Raw genomic sequence first — 17545 nt, 5'->3', positions numbered from 1 at the left:
CCCGAAAACCCTGAGGACTTTTATTTCCATTTCCAGGGCCGCTTCTAACCCCTTGATGCAAGCTTCATACTCGGCTTCATTGTCGGTGCAGTCGAAATCCAATTTGACTGCGATTGGGATGTATTCTCCACAAGGAGTTTTGAATACGACTCCAACCCCGTTTCCATGGTAATTTGAAGCTCCATCAAAGTACATTTCCCAGACTTCACTTTCCAAGCTCAATAAGTCTTCGTCAGGAAATTCTACCTCTGGCATTTGGTCTTCGACCGGTAATTCTGCTAACTGGTCAGCCAAGGCTCCACCTTTCACTGCCTTCCGTTGTACAAATTTTAAATCATACGCTGCGAGCACTGATACCCACTTAGCCATCTTACAGTCAAGAACCGACCTCTCCATAAGGAATTTCAAAGGGTTCGATTCAGAAATGACATAGGTTGTGTAAGACGAGAGGTAGTGCTGCAGCTTTGTACAGGCCCAAACTAGGGCCAGACACAACTTCTCTATCTTGTTGTGTTTTAGCTCGTATTCTAGCATCCTTTTGCTTAAGTAATACACGACATTTTCTATCCTTGTATCTTCTGCTTCTTGAGCTAGCATTGCACCCATCGCTTCTTCTGTCACTGATAGGTATAATAACAAAGGCTTTCCTAGCCTTGGTGGCTGTAAAATTGGTGGGGATAGCAGATATTGCTTGACTTGGTCGAAAGCTTTCTGGCAATCCTCATTCCATTTAACCGCTACTCCTTTCCTGAGTAATTTGAAGATCGGACCACAAGTATCGGCCAATTGATTAATGAACCGGCTGATGTACTGTAGCCTTCCCAGGAAACCCCGAACTTCTTTTTCCGTCCTTGGTGCTGGCATTTCCAAAATGGCCTTGGCTTTTGAAGGGTCAATCTCTATGCCCTTCCGACTGACCATGTGCCCCAGAAATACTCCGGATGTAGCTCCAAATAGACATTTCGCCGGGTTGAGCTTTAAGTTGTACTTTCGAAGTCTAAGGAAGAACTTCTCAAGTGCTGTTGTATGTTCTTCAGCTGTTTTTTATTTGACAACCATGTCGTCCACATACACTTCGACTTCTTTGTGAATCATGTCATGGAAGATGGTTGTCGCCATTCTTTGATAGGTCGCCCCGACATTTTTGAGCCCAAAAGGCATGACCCTGTAGCAGTAGGTTCCCCACTCTGTGATGAATGCCGTTTTCTCTTTGTCTGGCAAATGCATCATTATTTGATTGTATCCGACAGCAAGATCAGTCAAGGAGACCATCTCGTGTCCAGCCATTCGGTCAACCAGCAAGTCAATATGCGGCAGGGGGAAGTCGTCCTTCGGACATGCTTTATTCAAATCCCGATAATCCACACACATTCTGACTTTTCCATCCTTCTTAGGAACCGGCACAATGTTTGCTAACCATGTCGGGTAAGCAATGGGTTCTATGAACTTGTTCTCCAGTTGCTTGGCAACTTCCTCCTTGATTTTCAAGGACCATTCTGTCTTCAGTCTTCTAAGCTTCTGTTATACTGGCTTAGCCTCAGGGTATACCGGAATCTTGTGCACCACTATTGCTGGGTCGATTCCCGTGATGTCACTTGCCTTCCACATGAAACAATCGGTAAACTTCTTCAAACATTCACTGACCTGATCCCTGTTCATACAATCAGATGCAATGTATGTATGTTCATTTTCTTCTTTGCCAATTATTATTTTTTCCTTTTCATTTTTTATTTCATTTATTTGATTATTTTTGCTTAGAAATGCTTGGAAAGATAGACACGCAGGGTAGTCAAGAATTTGTAAGCCTTTATTGATTATGACGGAATCGTCTTCAAAAATTACATCGAATTTGAAATCTGGATCTTCTAGACCCGACACAGATGACTCAGAACTAGAACTGGACTCTAACTCGGTTTCAGACTCGGGGTCAGACTTGAACTCAGTACAGGACTTTGTTACTGATTTTGACTCTTGGTTTGACTCGGGAGGGGGTCTATCAGCAGTGCGATCCTCCTCGGCATACCAGTTGGTGAGAGATCCTCCGCTTGGCTTGATCAGGTTGAGCAAGTCTCGATTCTCGTCGCTTCCGGTGATAACCGCAACCTAGTCAAAGAGACTAGGCTGCATGAAGTCTTCCGCCTCCAGTTCAGTTATGGTTTCGGGCTTGTTGCCCCAGACATCCGAGAATATCTCTAACCCAGGCAGCATCTTCTTGGCAGCCGGGCAGCGGAATGGTTCCTAGAAGCCACGATAAGGAATCGGTTCTCCCGGTTTGCAGAAGTAACCATTCAGAGTCAAGAGGTAAGGCCGCATCTGTATACTCTCCTTCCTTCCCCTTCTACCTCTTTCAGCCCGGTCCTCGTTAGTAGGCTCGTAGCCTAGTCCATAGGTCCCCTCATTCACCGGACATTCCCAGGCTTGCAGTGCGGGGTATGTTTTTCCGGATCTTGCCATAATCATTCCTGGCAGATAGGACATTTTCAGCATCAGAGTGTATTCCCCCGGAGAAAAATCAAAAAGGGTTTTTGTCTTTTTTCGTTCTCTCATTTTTTATGTGTGTTTATTTTGGAAAAGTGGTGACAAAAATCTTTTTTTGATATACTATGCCGATAAATCGGTCTTATAAAACATTTGAGTTGCCACCCATTTTTTCGGCAATGGGACCGTTTCCATTTTTTTTTATTTCATAAAAGTGACTCCATTTTAACCCATTTTATTCAAGGCCTTTTATTTAGAAAAACTGCTCAGGCGAACCAATGAGGTTCTAAGTAAGGGAATCGGCCTCTTTTAACCTACGATTTCTAATTTGATTTTATTTTAGAACAAAACCGATTTATTTAAACCCAACCTGAATAAATCGAACCGAGTTCCTATGTGGAAAATTAATTAGTCGTCCCAATTAGATTCATTCATTGCATTCATCACAGATAAATCATATCATCCATCATCCATCCATAGTACATATCAAATAAAGTAAAAGACCCGCTCTTGCCTTATGGTTAAAGGCGGGCCACAAACCGAGTTTAGTAATGTAATTAATAATAAACGATAAGAAATAAAATCTTAAAAATCTCATAATCATCAATAATTAATTGACTTTGTTTGATTAAAACTTAATTTGCCCATAATTCATCATTTCCTGGATTAGGATTAAAATCTACTTAATGACGTGGAGTTAAAACAAAATAACAAAAGTGAATTAAAACTGGGAGACAGTTGCGTGACGCGACTGTCCTACGAAGAATAGGCGCGTGACGCAACTCTTGTCTCTTATTCTGGAACTTATAACAGTTGCGTCACGTAGCTGTTCTATGAAGAATAGTCGCGTGACGGAACTCTAGTTATGATCCTGTAGACTAGAATAGTCGCGTCACGCAGCTGTTCTATGAAGAACAGTCGCGTCACGGAACTTCTAGCTACGTGGCGGAGCTGTTCATAGTTTATTTAAAACATTCAGACATATTGATTATTTATTTATAATGAAACACTAAACAGAGTATAAAAATAAAATAAGAACTGAATGCGCGAACAGCTGCGTCACGCAGGTGGTCTAACCCAAAATAAAGGATTTCGGACACGAACAGTCGCGTCACGCAGGTAGTAGCTGCGTGACGCGGTTGCTCTGGTCCGCAACTACCTTTCAAACCTTCCCTTTTTTACGTGTTCTTTTTGTTTAAAGTGATTAAAATCAACCCAAAAGAGTTCAACAATGGGCAAACTTGCGTTTTATCAATAACAATTCAACCAAACAATGTGAAAATGAGATTTTAAGAGATAGAATACTAAAAAAACGAAAAAAGAAAAGTTAGAATCGTTACCTAGCCCTCAGATTCGAGGATTGCATACGCTGATATTGATTTTAGAGATAATGTTTCACAATCCCAGGAGCGCAATCACCAAGTTCTTTCACGAAAATAAAATTGTTTTCCCCTCTTTTCCTCTTTTTTTTATCTTTTTGTATTATCTTTCTTTGATCTTAAATCTAAATATCTATGACTTGATCTACCTCAAGTTTGCTTAGTGGAGTTCTTGAGAAAGAGCTTTAGTCGTTTTTTAGATACCTAAACTTAGAAAGTTGTATTTCTTAGAAGAAAATGAGAGCAAAGTGTCAAAAGTGCCAAAAGTCCCGTTTTTGCTGTAAAATGTTGTATTTATATGGCTAGGGCAACAGAGCAGTCGCGTCACGCGGGTAGAAGCTGCGTGACGCACCCGTAAACCTGCGTGACGCGACTTACTTTTCGTACAGTTGCCGCGTATCCATACAAACAGTGCAGGCCGTTGCACGGGCGCGCGCCAGAGGTGTCAGTCCTGTTAGAGCTGCGTGACGCAGCTAAGAGTGCCGTCACGCAGGTACTAGCTGCGTGACGCAGCCCTAACACGGGTCAGGCTCCTTTGGGCGGTTTGATTCAATTTTTGGTTCAAACACTTTCGGTTTATTGTGAAACATTATCCTTTGTCCTCATATCATCATCGGGTCAGGTGGAGGCATAAAATCACGCGTCAACAGTTTGCCCCCCCATTTTATCATTAATTGTATAAACGATTAGTGTTAAAGTGGTCCATTGACGCGCCTTCTATCAGGCAATCCTCTCGAAGCTCGGTTTGATCGGCTTGGAAAGATGCTGAATCAATCAACTGGTCACCTCCTAACCTCGGTTTGATTGGCTTCGTCGGTTTCCATCCAACATGTGAATGACTTCAAAGCTCAGTTTGATTGGCTTGGAAGACCCCTTCGGGGCTCGGTTTGATCGGCCTGAAGGGTTTTAAAGATTTGGTCACCTTCTCAGCTCGGTTTGATCGGCTTAGTCGGTTTCCACAGAATCTGAAGAGACATCTTCGAAGCTCGGTTTGATCGGCTCAAAAATGTTGATTTGGTGACAAAGTCTTCGAAGCTCGGTTTTATCGGCTCGAAAGGCTTTGATCTGGCCACCTCCTCAGCTCGGTTGGGTCGACTTTGTCGGCTCCAGTCGGTTTTGAAAAGGCATCCTCGAGGCTCAGTTTGATCGGCTCGAAAGATGTGGATTTTACCCTAGTCAACTTCGCAACCCAACATCATTGACTGGGGAAGAAATTTCAAACAGCTTCGCAATACATCATCACTGTTTTGAAATTGTTCTGACTAGCTTCGCAATGCACCATCACTAATCAGTAAGACCTATCGGCTTCGAAAAACCGTCACCGGTTGGCCTGAACAATTTGTTCACAAGAAAAATAGCAATTGTCCGTGTACGAACAGACCTTACCTTCTGTTAGAAACATATTGGAACATCACATGTTCCCACGCAAAAATTTTGGCATAAATGATTTAACAGAGGATTTGTTATCTGCATTTTCAAGTACACCTTTTATGATATAGTGGTCGAAAGAAAACTTACCTGAGGGTAATCTAGCAATTTGATGTTTCTGCCCCCTGTGTGGTGAGTAGATAAAAGTCGCTGAAGTGTACGTGCCGCGCATCGACGTTAAATTGCCGAAGCGGGCCATTGCAGGCCGTTGAAATGGGCCGTGTGGACTGCTGGTCCTAGCCGTAGGCGGCGATAGTCTTGCTGCACGTCTCCTCCATTTTTCGAACATTTTTTGAACATTTTGAACATTTAGCGGTGTTTTATTATTTATTTATTTATTTTTGAACAGTTGTACAGTTATATCATAATTTTTATGATATTATTTATATTTTCACAACTTTTATTTTTATTACTTTATCACAAGTGTTTATGTTTTATAACTGTGAAGTCTTATTCCTGCAAAAACAAAACACGAACACAACACCAAACACAAAATAGCGATGTCCCATTTGTTCATAAAAATGGTTCACCTTATTAGCAGTCAGTGAATCGATTTATTGTAAATAAATAAACGAAATGAAATGAATAAAGAATAAAATAATGAACTTAATACGGAATATGACCAAAAATCAATTTCCAAACAGGAAGCGTACCGTAGTACTTACCTGATAGGGCGGTCCACTCAGTGAATGCGGACGCAATGGCTCAACCATCCTTTCTCGATTAATGCGATCATAAAGACTCAACTTCCTTATTGTACAGGCCATCCTTTTTATTGATGCGAGTTTAAATGTTTACCAACCCGAGCGGTCCATACTTAACTGTTCTTCCAACTACCTCTGACAGTGGCTATTATGTCAGACATTGACAATGGTTCGTTCATTGGTCGCTTTATCCTTCTACAAATGGGGTTTCCTTCCACCTTTCTTTCACATCCAGGATTCAAAGCAGACCCGTTTCTTAAATAACCTTTTTCATGGCTTTCCGACACCAAGTCTCAACTTTCATCCAGTTCATTCCTGATGATCTATGGGGAGTTTCTCCTATGAACCAACTCACCTGGTTGAAATACTTTAAAGATTTGAAGCCTGATTATGGTTTCCTTTCTTGGCTCGTTGCTCATTTTAATCCTAGCACCATGGTTTTCCAGTTTGAAGACTCTGAAGTAACTCCGACTTATGAGGAAATGTGTGCTGTACTGGACCATCATCCTGAACAAGATGAAACTCCGGCCTTGCCCCCAGGTCCTAGGTATGATCTAACTGAGATCGTGGCCTTGTGCCCAGTTTACCTTCCTGATGGCATAAACGTGGATCAAGGTCTTCCCTTGGAACCTTTCTTGAACAAGGTTTTGTCCGCTGATCTAGATCTTCCTTGGATCCGAGCTTGCTGCTTCTTGCTGTTGAATGTGTATGCCATGAAGAATCGTCAACCCGGAATTGGAGATTTCCGACTTCTGACCGTTGTTCGTGACATGCAATTGTACCATCGTACCGTCTTCATGATGATCATGGGAGAAACGATGTGTTGGGTCAGGGATATTGCCCTTCACATCACTGACTTCAATGTTCATCATCATGGTTGTCCATTGCTATTGCAAACCTAGGCTCTGGACAAATTAAGCCTGATTCCTCCGGTTCCGGCTCACTTGATTCCAACTTATGGACCTGCCGTTTTTCAATCTCGGTCTCGGAGACGCTTCGATTTTGGTGGTAACCCTACTATTCGGTGGACTTGTCCTTGGTGGAGGATTAGATTGGTCACGACTGGAAGTATGACTCTCAACTATGTGTTGTATGCCAGTCTAGACCGTTCCATGGCCTATTTCCCAGATAGGATCAGTCGTCAGTATGGGATGATACAGCGTGTTCCCCGAGCCCACAACTTTGAAAGTGGTCTCATAACACCCCATCTGTTAACTAATTTGGCCGATCGTTGGCAAAATCGAAACACCATGTATTTAGATGAAGGAACAATGCAAGATTCTGTGACACCTGCATATGCCAACTGGTTCTTTACCCCACAATGATGTCACGTTCTGTGGAGGTTGACCTTTGCTGGTAGGCCTCATCGGAATAAACTGTCGTTTGTTGCTTTTCTTTTGTACTCAAGCCATGAGCTTTTATCTAAATGTATCTGCTTTCCTTTTAATCAATGATCTTGATGATTCTGTCTTTGTTAATTCCTGCACATATGAACAACGAGAGACAACAAAACTTTTCTTTCGAAATTATTTGTTAGTTATTTGGGCCTCCTGCCCTTGGGTCAATAAATAAAAACTCATACATAAAAAATTATTCTATAAAAACAAAAGCTTATGCTTGGAAACAGCAAAGAATGGAGTGACTGTTTTATTACCTGCACAAATCAAATAAAAATAACAAATGTAACTCCTGTTATGTATGCATGAACTTATGCAAGTGTCAAGGTTTATTCATGGTTTTATTGATCCTTCCAGGGAAATCATTGAGAAAATGGCGTTCATTCCTCTGATCAACGTCTTACAAGAATTCCTTGTTTAGGCAGGGGCCAGCAGCCAAGACATTTCACACCGAATGAGTCGATCTTTGTTTAAATAAGCAGAGAGGAAGGTTTTGCATTCTTCGACCACAACCCCAAAACAAGAAACCAAATTTTGAAATTCAAATCTTTTATTAATCTTACTTCTTTTCAACGCTATATAGAAGTAAAGAAAGTTTATTCTAGTACAATGGTCATTCGTTCTAACTACTTGATTTCCTATTCTCCTTTGAGTCAAGTTGATGGCGTTGAGCAACCGATCACTAATCTGTCACGAACGCATGGCATGAATTCTGCATTTAAGCTAAGCACCACGTGTTAATCCCAATATTTTATTTTATTATCATTATTTTGCATTTTTTTTTTTACGTGCTCTAACTTTTGCCTAGGCCGCCCTTGCGGGTTTTCAACCTAGCGAGCTCATTTCTTGCCTAAGCCGCCCTTTCGGGTTTTCAACTTAGCTCCTTTTTTTTTTTTTTAAATCATCATTTCAGACATAGAACCTTTTCATTTGATCTTAGTTGACAATCCGATTGACAGGCTCTCCTTCCATAGTGACTAATTCGACGGCGCCTTTAGATAGCAGCTTCTGAATTTTGAACGGCCCATGCCAGTTGGGTTTGAATTTCCCACCAGGATGATGTTGGGCTTCATGATCCAATAACCTTATCAACACTAAATCTCCATTCTTTAAAGCCCTTGGATGTACCCGCTTGTTGTAGAAACGAGCAATCCTCCTTTTTCTCATCTGATCCTGGAATCGAGCATTCAGTCTCCTTCCGTCTAAGAGTGCCAGATCTTCATACCTCTTCTTGACCCATTCTTCTTCGGTCAGACCAACTTCTACTATCACTCTGAGAGACTTCTTTTCAAGCTCTACCGGTAACACTGCCTCCATCCCGTATACCAATTCGAAGGGAGAAGCTCCATTTACTGCCTTGAAAGTAGTGCGATGCCCCCAGAGCGCGAAAGGAAGTTTCTCAGCCCAGCTTCTATGCCTTTCGCACATCTTTGACAGGATTCTTTTGATCTCCTTATTTGCTGCTTCTACTGCACCATTAGCTTGAGGGCGATAAGGAGAGGAATGGTGATGCTCAACCTTATATTTATAAAGCAATTGGCCAACCTGTGAACCCCTACCCCAAATATCATAGGCATGTGAATGCATGTGACTAAGGGCAGAAATGCACGTGATGTGTGAGTCGCCACCTTGTTTAATTATTTTAGGTAAACTAGGAAAAAACCCTAAGTGACTCCGATTTTAATTAACCTAGTTACTAGATTAATTAACCCAATGTTTAAGGCATGGTGTGCAAACCCGAGATGGATCCCGAGACTATGTCATGCTGATGAACTAACCATGAATGAATGCTTTGCAAGGTGAATGATGTAATTGGACCAAATGAAATGTTTATGTGATTTCGATGATTTCGACTTGCCGCCCGGGGTGAAATTCCGAACGTGCCTACATACTTCCGTTTGAATGGAAGATCAAAGTCAACGTAGTTCGATAGGCCTTTTTAAAAGGGCTTTGAATGGGATGCTTAATGCATGAGTGTGTGTATGCTTTGTGCATTTTTGTTTAGGCATTTTGCCAAAGAATCGATTGATTCGATTAGGCGTTCGTCGCCAAATGTGTTGGTTTTAAGGCATTTGTACCAAAATGATTCATTTAAGCGATTTGTCGCCAAAATTGTCGATTTTGAGACATTTGTGCCAAAATGGTTCATTTAAGCGATTTGTCGCTCAAAATTGTTGATTTTGAGGCATTTATGCCAAAATTGATCATTTAAGCGATTTGTCGCCAAAATTGTTGATTTTGAGGCATTTGTGCCAAAATGGTTCATTTAAGCGATTTGTTTGCTAAAATGTGTGATTTAAGCGATTTGTCGCTTAAAAGATTGATTTTAAGGCCTTTGGCCAAAATATATCGATTTAGGCAATTTGTTTGCCAAAAAGTGAGATTTAGGCGATTATCGCCAAAATGGTTGATTTTAAGGTCTTTGGCCGAAAAGTGTTGATTTAGGCTTTTAGCCACAATTATTGATCAATTGGACTTTAAACCATATTTATTCGAAATAAGGCAATTGAACCGTAGTTATTAATTAACTAGGCTCTTTGGCCAATATTGTCGGAGTTAAGCGTAACTGCCACGATTATTAATTAATCGGGCGGTAAGCTCAATCATGTTTTTTTTTTTCTCAAAGCAGTTTATTTGCTAAAATAATAACATGAATGCATTTATGCAATTTATAGAATTGTTAGGAGTAGAAGAGAAATATGCATGAAGTGCTGAAATTAAATAGGCAGAGTTTTGTTTACATACCTGATTTAATCGGCGGCCACTTCTTAATTCCAGATTTAAGCTCCTCGCTTGGGGAATATTAATTAATTTTAATTTATTTGATTTTAGTGTCCAAATATCACAACAAAATATAATAAAAATTAAATTAAAATGCAAAAAACGGTAAAAGAATCGCAAAGAGCGCGGGGGGAGAAAGATCGTCCGTCAACACAGACCGGGTGTCCCCAAAATGAAGGGGGAGAGGCCAATTTATAGGCCAAAACGGGCCTAGGGCGGCAGGTGCCGCCGGAGGCCGGGCGGCAGGTGCCGCCCTGGCCTGCCGGCAGGTGCCGCAGGAGGCCGGCGGCAGGTGCCGCAGGAGGCCGGCGGCAGGTGCCGCCGGAGGGCGGGCGGCAGGTGCCGCCCTGGCCGGCGGCCGGTGCCGCCGTGGACGGCGGCGACCCTCGAGTCTTTCACTCCGGAGGCATTTTCGGACGGCGACGACCCTCGAGTCTTTCACTCCGGAGGCATTTTCGGGAGTTCCAGACCTCAGAAAAATATTCCGGGACCTGTTTCGCGATCCTCGCGACATTCCGGACGTTTTAAGTACCATATTGGCATACTTTCGGTGAACTTCCAAAATGGCCTTCGGTCCGGCCGGACAGTTTGCAGTCCGGAAAAACATGCTTTTCGAGCCTCAAAATTTGAGTATTCACAGTTGCCCCCTGCCGGCGACCATAAAAATGATTTATGGGAGTCGGTGGTTGTCTGAAACACAAATTTTGGAGGCGAAAATCGGACGCGTCTTAAAGACCCGCGCCTCAGCCATTTGCTTATAAATAGCTTGAAATTCTCATTTTCATTCATTCTCAACTCTTTAGATCAAGGAACTTCCTTCAAGTTCTCTCAACTTTCAAGGCTTCAAAAACTCTCTCTATGGCTTCTTCGGATTTCAGTGATGAGGATTCTCTTGGATCTATAGAGATTTCTGTCGAGGAAGTCAATCTTACGCTGGACGCCGATACTCACGCCTCCGTAACCGGCATCTTTGCCCAGGTAAGCTACCCTTCGCTCCTATTTGTTTGCAAATGTATTATTATCATTACCTTTTCGGGCCTTAGACCGCACTAGGATTTTTTTTTTTTTTTTTTTTTGGCCTCTGTGGCTGAATTATGGTCCTTTGGGGCCTCCATGGCCAGGTAGTGAAATTTCGGACCTCCAAGGCTGGATCGTGATTTTTTTTGGGCCTCCGCGGTCGGATTGTGAACTTTCGGGCCTTAGTGGCCGAATTGTGATGTTTGTGGGCCTCCGTGGCCGGTTTGGCTTTTTTTTTTTTTTTTTTTTAAGGTCTTTGGCCGAAAAGTGTTGATTTAGGCTTTTAGCCACAATTATTGATCAATTGGACTTTAAACCATATTTATTCGAAATAAGGCAATTGAACCGTAGTTATTAATTAACTAGGCTGTTTGGCCAATATTGTCGGAGTTAAGCTTAACTGCCACGATTATTAATTAATCGGGTGGTAAGCTCAATCATGTTTTTTTTTTCTCAAAGCAGTTTATTTGCTAAAATAATAACATGAATGCATTTATGCAATTTATAGAATTGTTAGGAGTAGAAGAGAAATATGCATGAAGTGCTGAAATTAAATAGGCAGAGTTTTGTTTACATACCTGATTTAATCGGCGGCCACTTCTTAATTCCAGATTTAAGCTCCTCGCTTGGGGAATATTAATTAATTTTAATTTATTTGATTTTAGTGTCCAAATATCACAACAAAATATAATAAAAATTAAATTAAAATGCAAAAAACGGTAAAAGAATCGCAAAGAGCGCGGGGGGAGAAAGATCGTCCGTCAACACAGACCGGGTGTCCCCAAAATGAAGGGGGAGAGGCCAATTTATAGGCCAAAACGGGCCTAGGGCGGCAGGTGCCGCCCTCGCCGGCGGCAGGTGCCGCCGGAGGCCGGGCGACAGGTGCCGCCCTAGCCCGGCGGCAGGTGCCGTCGGAGGCCGGGTGGCAGGTACCGCCCTCACCGGCGGCAGGTGGCGCAGGAGGCCGGCGGCAGGTGCCGCCGGAGGCCGGGCGGCAGGTGCCGCAGGAGGCCGGCGGCAGGTGCCGCCGGAGGCCGGGCGGCAGGTGCCGCCCTGGACGGCGGCGACCCTCGGGTCTTTCACTCCGGAGGCATTTTCGAGAGTTCCATACCTCAGAAAAATATTCCGGGACCTGTTTTGCGATCCTCGCGACATTCCGGACGTTTTAAGTACCATATTGGCATACTTTCGGTGAACTTCCAAAATGGCCTTCGGTCCGGCCGGACAGTTTGCAGTCCGGAAAAACATGCTTTTCGAGCCTCAAAATTTGAGTATTCACACAACCTCTGCTTGAAAATGAGAACCATTATCTGTGACTATATGATGGGGAACACCATAGCGACAGAAAATGTTCTGTTCAATAAATCTTGCCACGTGCTTGGCAGTTAAGATTCTATAAGATTGAGCCTCGATCCATCTAGAGAAGTAGTCAACTGCAACCAATATATACTGATGGCCATTGGATGCTGCAGGTGAGATTTTGCCGATGATGTCTATGCCCCATGCAGAAAAAGGCCACGAAGGAGTTGTCGGATGGAGTTCAACCGCAGGTAAGTGGTTTTTATTATCATGGTATTGGTAAGCTTTGCAACGACGCACATACTGAACACAGTCGCCTTCCATCTGCATCCAAAAATGACCTTGCCTCATGATTTTTCTTGCTAAGCTCATGCCGCTTAGGTGAGTACCGCAAACTCCTTCATGAACTTTTCTCACAATGTCCTCTCCTTCTTTCTTACTCACACATCATAGCAACACCCCATCCCAAGCTCTCCTGTAAAGTTCATCATCGACTATAACATAATTCAGAGCCATTTTCCTGAGGACTGCACGGTCTTCCTTCGTAGCATCTTCAGAAAAAGTACCATCTTTCATATACCTCAGAATATCCGTGAACCATGGTTCTTCCTCCGGTTCTATCTGGTTCACAAAATGATCTTTATAACACGGGATATTGGCTGCGGTAATGATAAATGGCTTCTTCGGAACTTTAGTCAAGTCCTGCCAAGCCGATGCTAAGTTTGCCAAGGCGTCTGGAATCCTGTTATAGGTTCTTCCTATGTGAGTGAAAGTGATCTTGTCAAATAGTGCTGCTTTCTTCAATAAATACTCGACATAAGGCTTCAATCTGTCTTCTTCTACCTTCCATCTCTCGTTGGCGTGCTCAATAACCAATAAAGAATCTCCTATCACCTCAACTTCCTTAGCACTGGATGCAAGAAGGGCTTCCATTCCCATGATGCACGCTTCATATTCTGCCATGTTGTTAGTGACCGAGAACAGTAGTCTCTTGCACATGGTTGTGACTTCGCCGTTAGGTGCTTCTATAACAATACCAGCCCCAGCTCCGTTTCTGTTAGCTGATCCATCAAAGTATAACTTCCAAGCTCTTGTTTCAACGCACAGCAAGTGTTCATCAGGAAACTCCAATTCCCATGATTCGTCGTCTGTCACAGGGTTTTCTGCTAGGAATTCTGCCACGGCTCGGCCTTTGACCGTCTTCTTCGTTACGAACTCCGCATCCACACTAGACATCTGAATCAACCACTTAGACAGTCGTCCCTCTAGAGTAGGTGTTTTCTGCAAATACTTCAACGGATCAATTTTAGAGACGAAAGTGACCCTGAAGGAATCAAAATACGGCCTCAACTTCTTTATCGACCATACTACTGCCATGCACGTTTTCTCTATCAGATTGTATTTCTCTTCGATGGGCAGTAGTTTCTTGCTGATATAGTAGATAGCTTTTTCTACTCCAGCGGAGTCCAGCTGTACCAACATTGCTCCAACTCCTGTATCTTCTACAGATAGATACAAGATTAGAGGTTCTCCTGGTCTTGGTGAACTGAGCACCGGTGGATTCATCAGATATTTCTTTATGTGGTCAAAGGCCTTCTGGCAGTCCTCATTCCACTTGACTGGCTGATTCTTTTTCAGTAGCTTGAAAATTGGAGCACAAGTGATGGATAACCTTGAAATAAATCTGCTGATATACTGAATTTTACCCAGGAAGCTTCTCACCTGACGTTCTGTTCTTGGCGGTTCCATATCTTGAATGGCTTTTATTTTGTCTGGGTCAACCTCAATCCCGTTAGGTCCTACCACAAAACCTAAAAATTTTCCTTTCGTCACTCCAAATACACACTTCTTGGGATTGAGTCTCAAGTTGTACTGCTTGACCCGTGCAAAGAACTTCTCCAGTATCTCTGCGTGTTCCTCCTGTGTTTTTGTCATGATCACCATGTCATCTACGTACACTTCTAGTCCCTTATGGATCATATCATGAAATAACGTAGTAGCCATCCTCTGATATGTTGCCCCGGCATTCTTTAGTCCGAACGGCATCACTCTATAGCAAAATGTTCCAAAGTCTGTGGTGAAGGCAGTCTTATGCTTATCCACTAAGGCCATCAATATCTGATTATACCCTGAGAATCCGTCCATGATAGAATAACATCCCATTCCAGCGGCACTGTCTATCAAAACATCTATGTGTGGAAGTGGAAAGTCGTCCTTAGGCGAGGCTTTGTTCAGGTCCCTGTAGTCGACACAGACCCTTATCCTTCCATCCTTTTTTAGCACCGGGACTATATTTGCCAACCATTCCGGATAATGTACTACTTCTAAGAATCCTGCATCCAACTGCTTCTGGACTTCAGCTTTGATCTTGTCCTGCCATTCTGGTCTGACCCTTCTCCTTTTCTATTTCACTAGCTTGATATTCGGATCAGTAGGGATGAAGTGCTCTGCTATTGATCTGTCGATCCCTGGCATGTCCGCATAACTCCAAGCAAATACCTCCGAATTTCTTTTAATGCATTCTTGAAGATTCTGTCTGAGCTCAGGTTTGAAGTCTGATCCGATTTCAATTATTTTAGGATCTTCAGTGGTGCTTAAATTAAATGCAAAATGATGCAATGCATTTATGTCAAATATGCGAGCGGTATAATCAATGCCATGAACATGACAATCAGGAAAACAAGAAAACAAATAGTCAAAGTTCACTTCCATTGATTGAAATAAAAGAGGGAAACCATCCATATTGTTCTTAAAACAAGTATCAGAAAAGCAAAACATAGGATTAATTGCCTGTTCAATACATTCATTACAAGTATCTTTTATTGCCGAGATTACTTCATCTGGATCTGCATCTCCTTCATCTTCCGTGGTAGCTTCTTTCTCAGACTCTTCATGCTCTATCATCTTCTCCGCCTTCCTCTCTGCCTCTTCGGCATCTTCAGCAGCTAGAACAGACTGGAGGATCCTCGCCTTGGCTTTTTGCTCTTGTACTAACTTGGAAGTTTCATCCCCAATCCCCAAAAAGTCTTCAAACTCGGATATCTTCTCCAACCAATCAAATCCAGTGTTTGCTTCTGTCATACCCACCATAAACTCAGTTCCATCCATCAGCTGTTCCAAGGAAGGTTCGGGCGACTTGATCAGCTTCTCCTCATAATCAGTCATAAATATCTCCAAACCGGGATAGGTCTTCCCCCTACTTCGAAATTCTCCCTCGGCTTGTGGAACAAAGAAGATGTGATTCAAATTTGACCCTCTAACTGGAGACCGGATCTCATACTTCTCCTTCTTTCTATCTTCGGAATAGCCCAATCCACACTTGTCTTGTTGTCCAAATGCCGATGAGAGAGGCTCAAACCTTCCTTGTAGCTCCCGGCCCAAACCTCGACCATACTGCCATTGCATTCTCTTCATCATCTTCCTCGAGAAGGGACTCATCCGATTCACTGCACTCTTGCTCTCGGTGGTGGGCGCATCAATTACTGCCACCTGAAATCCTGATAAGGGCACTGCCAGCTCTAGTCCTTCCACTGTAGCCACACTCAGATCTTCCTGTGCATTGACCGTCACCACATCTGTACCCCACGGAATTTTCACTTTTCTGTGCAAAGTGGACGGGACTGCGCCTAAGGGATGGAGCCATGGTCTTCCTAACAAAAGAGCATAGTTGGCTAAGATGTCTAGCACAACTACGTCTACCCAGCTTTCCACTGTCCCTGTTGATATCTTCGCTTTGAAAGGGATTGGTTTAGTGAAATGATCTACAAGCATATCACTGGTAGGAATATTCTTAAGGAGTACTTGACCCTTCATAATGATATCTCAAATGAAATGATATCTGGTGTCAATATGTTTTGACTTTCCATGATACTTTGGATCCTTAGCATAAGCTATTGCGGCCGTGTTGTCGCAATAAATTTGAACGACATCACTAGCATAAGCTATAACATTTAAGCTACTAAGAATCGCCTTAACCAGATTGCTTCTTGAACTACACTAGTATATGCAACATAATCTGACTCCATCATTGATAAGGAGACACAAGCATGCTTTTTGCTACTTCATGAAATGGCACCTCCTCCCAAAATGAATGCATATCTAGAAGTGGATTTGCATTCATCTCGATCTGTGGACCCATCAACATCAGTATATCCTACTAGCTTAAGGCTCCCACCATGATAGCATAGAGTGAGGTTCTTAGTAACTCTTATATATCTCAAAATCCTTTTGACTGCTTGCCAATTCGCAATTCTAAGATTACTTTGATATCTACTTACTAATCCAACAACAAAGCAAATGTCAATTGGAGTACAAAATCATAGCAGACATCAAACTGCTAACTCAACTTGTATAAGGAACATTTTTCATCTACTTTTTTTGTTCTTTTGTCTTTGGGCATTGTTTAATATTAAGAATTTGCCCTTCTCAATTGGAGTATCAATAGGTTTGGAATTATGCATTCTGAAGCGCTCTAAGATTTTCTGTATATAAGTCTCTTAAGACAAGCTTATGAACTTCTTAGAACAATCCCTTTAGATCTTCACTCCTAATACATAATTAGCCTGACCTAAGTCCTTCATCTCAAAAGTAGAGGACAACCACTCTTAAATGGATTTAATAAACTCCAAATCATTTCTAGCTAAAAGAATATAGTTGACATATAATGATAAGATTAGAACATTTTTCTCTTCCTTTTTAATATACACACAATGATCTTCTTCGCTCATAATAAAGCCAATAGAGATGATTGCTTTATGAAACCGATGATACCATTACCAAGATGATTGCTTAGAGACCATAAATGGAACGTTTAAGGCGACACAATTTATGCTCTTGACTTTCGGCCACAAATCCGATTGGTTCTTCCATTACATCTCTTCATCTAGTTCTCCATTGAGAAATGCTATCTTCACATCCATTGGGAACAATTCCCAATCAAGATGTGTGACGATAGCTAGAATTAAGTGTATTGAGGCAATTCTCACCACTGGAAAGAATGTCTCATCATAGTTTATTCCCTCTCTTTAGGTACATCCATTAGGAATAATTCCCAATCAAGATG

The sequence above is a fragment of the Jatropha curcas genome, chromosome 1 (assembly GCF_041381405.1).
Source record: "Jatropha curcas cultivar XTBG-Jc1 chromosome 1, XTBG_Jcur_1.0, whole genome shotgun sequence".
Lineage (NCBI taxonomy): Eukaryota > Viridiplantae > Streptophyta > Magnoliopsida > Malpighiales > Euphorbiaceae > Jatropha > Jatropha curcas.
This window is presented reverse-complemented; position numbering follows the sequence as displayed.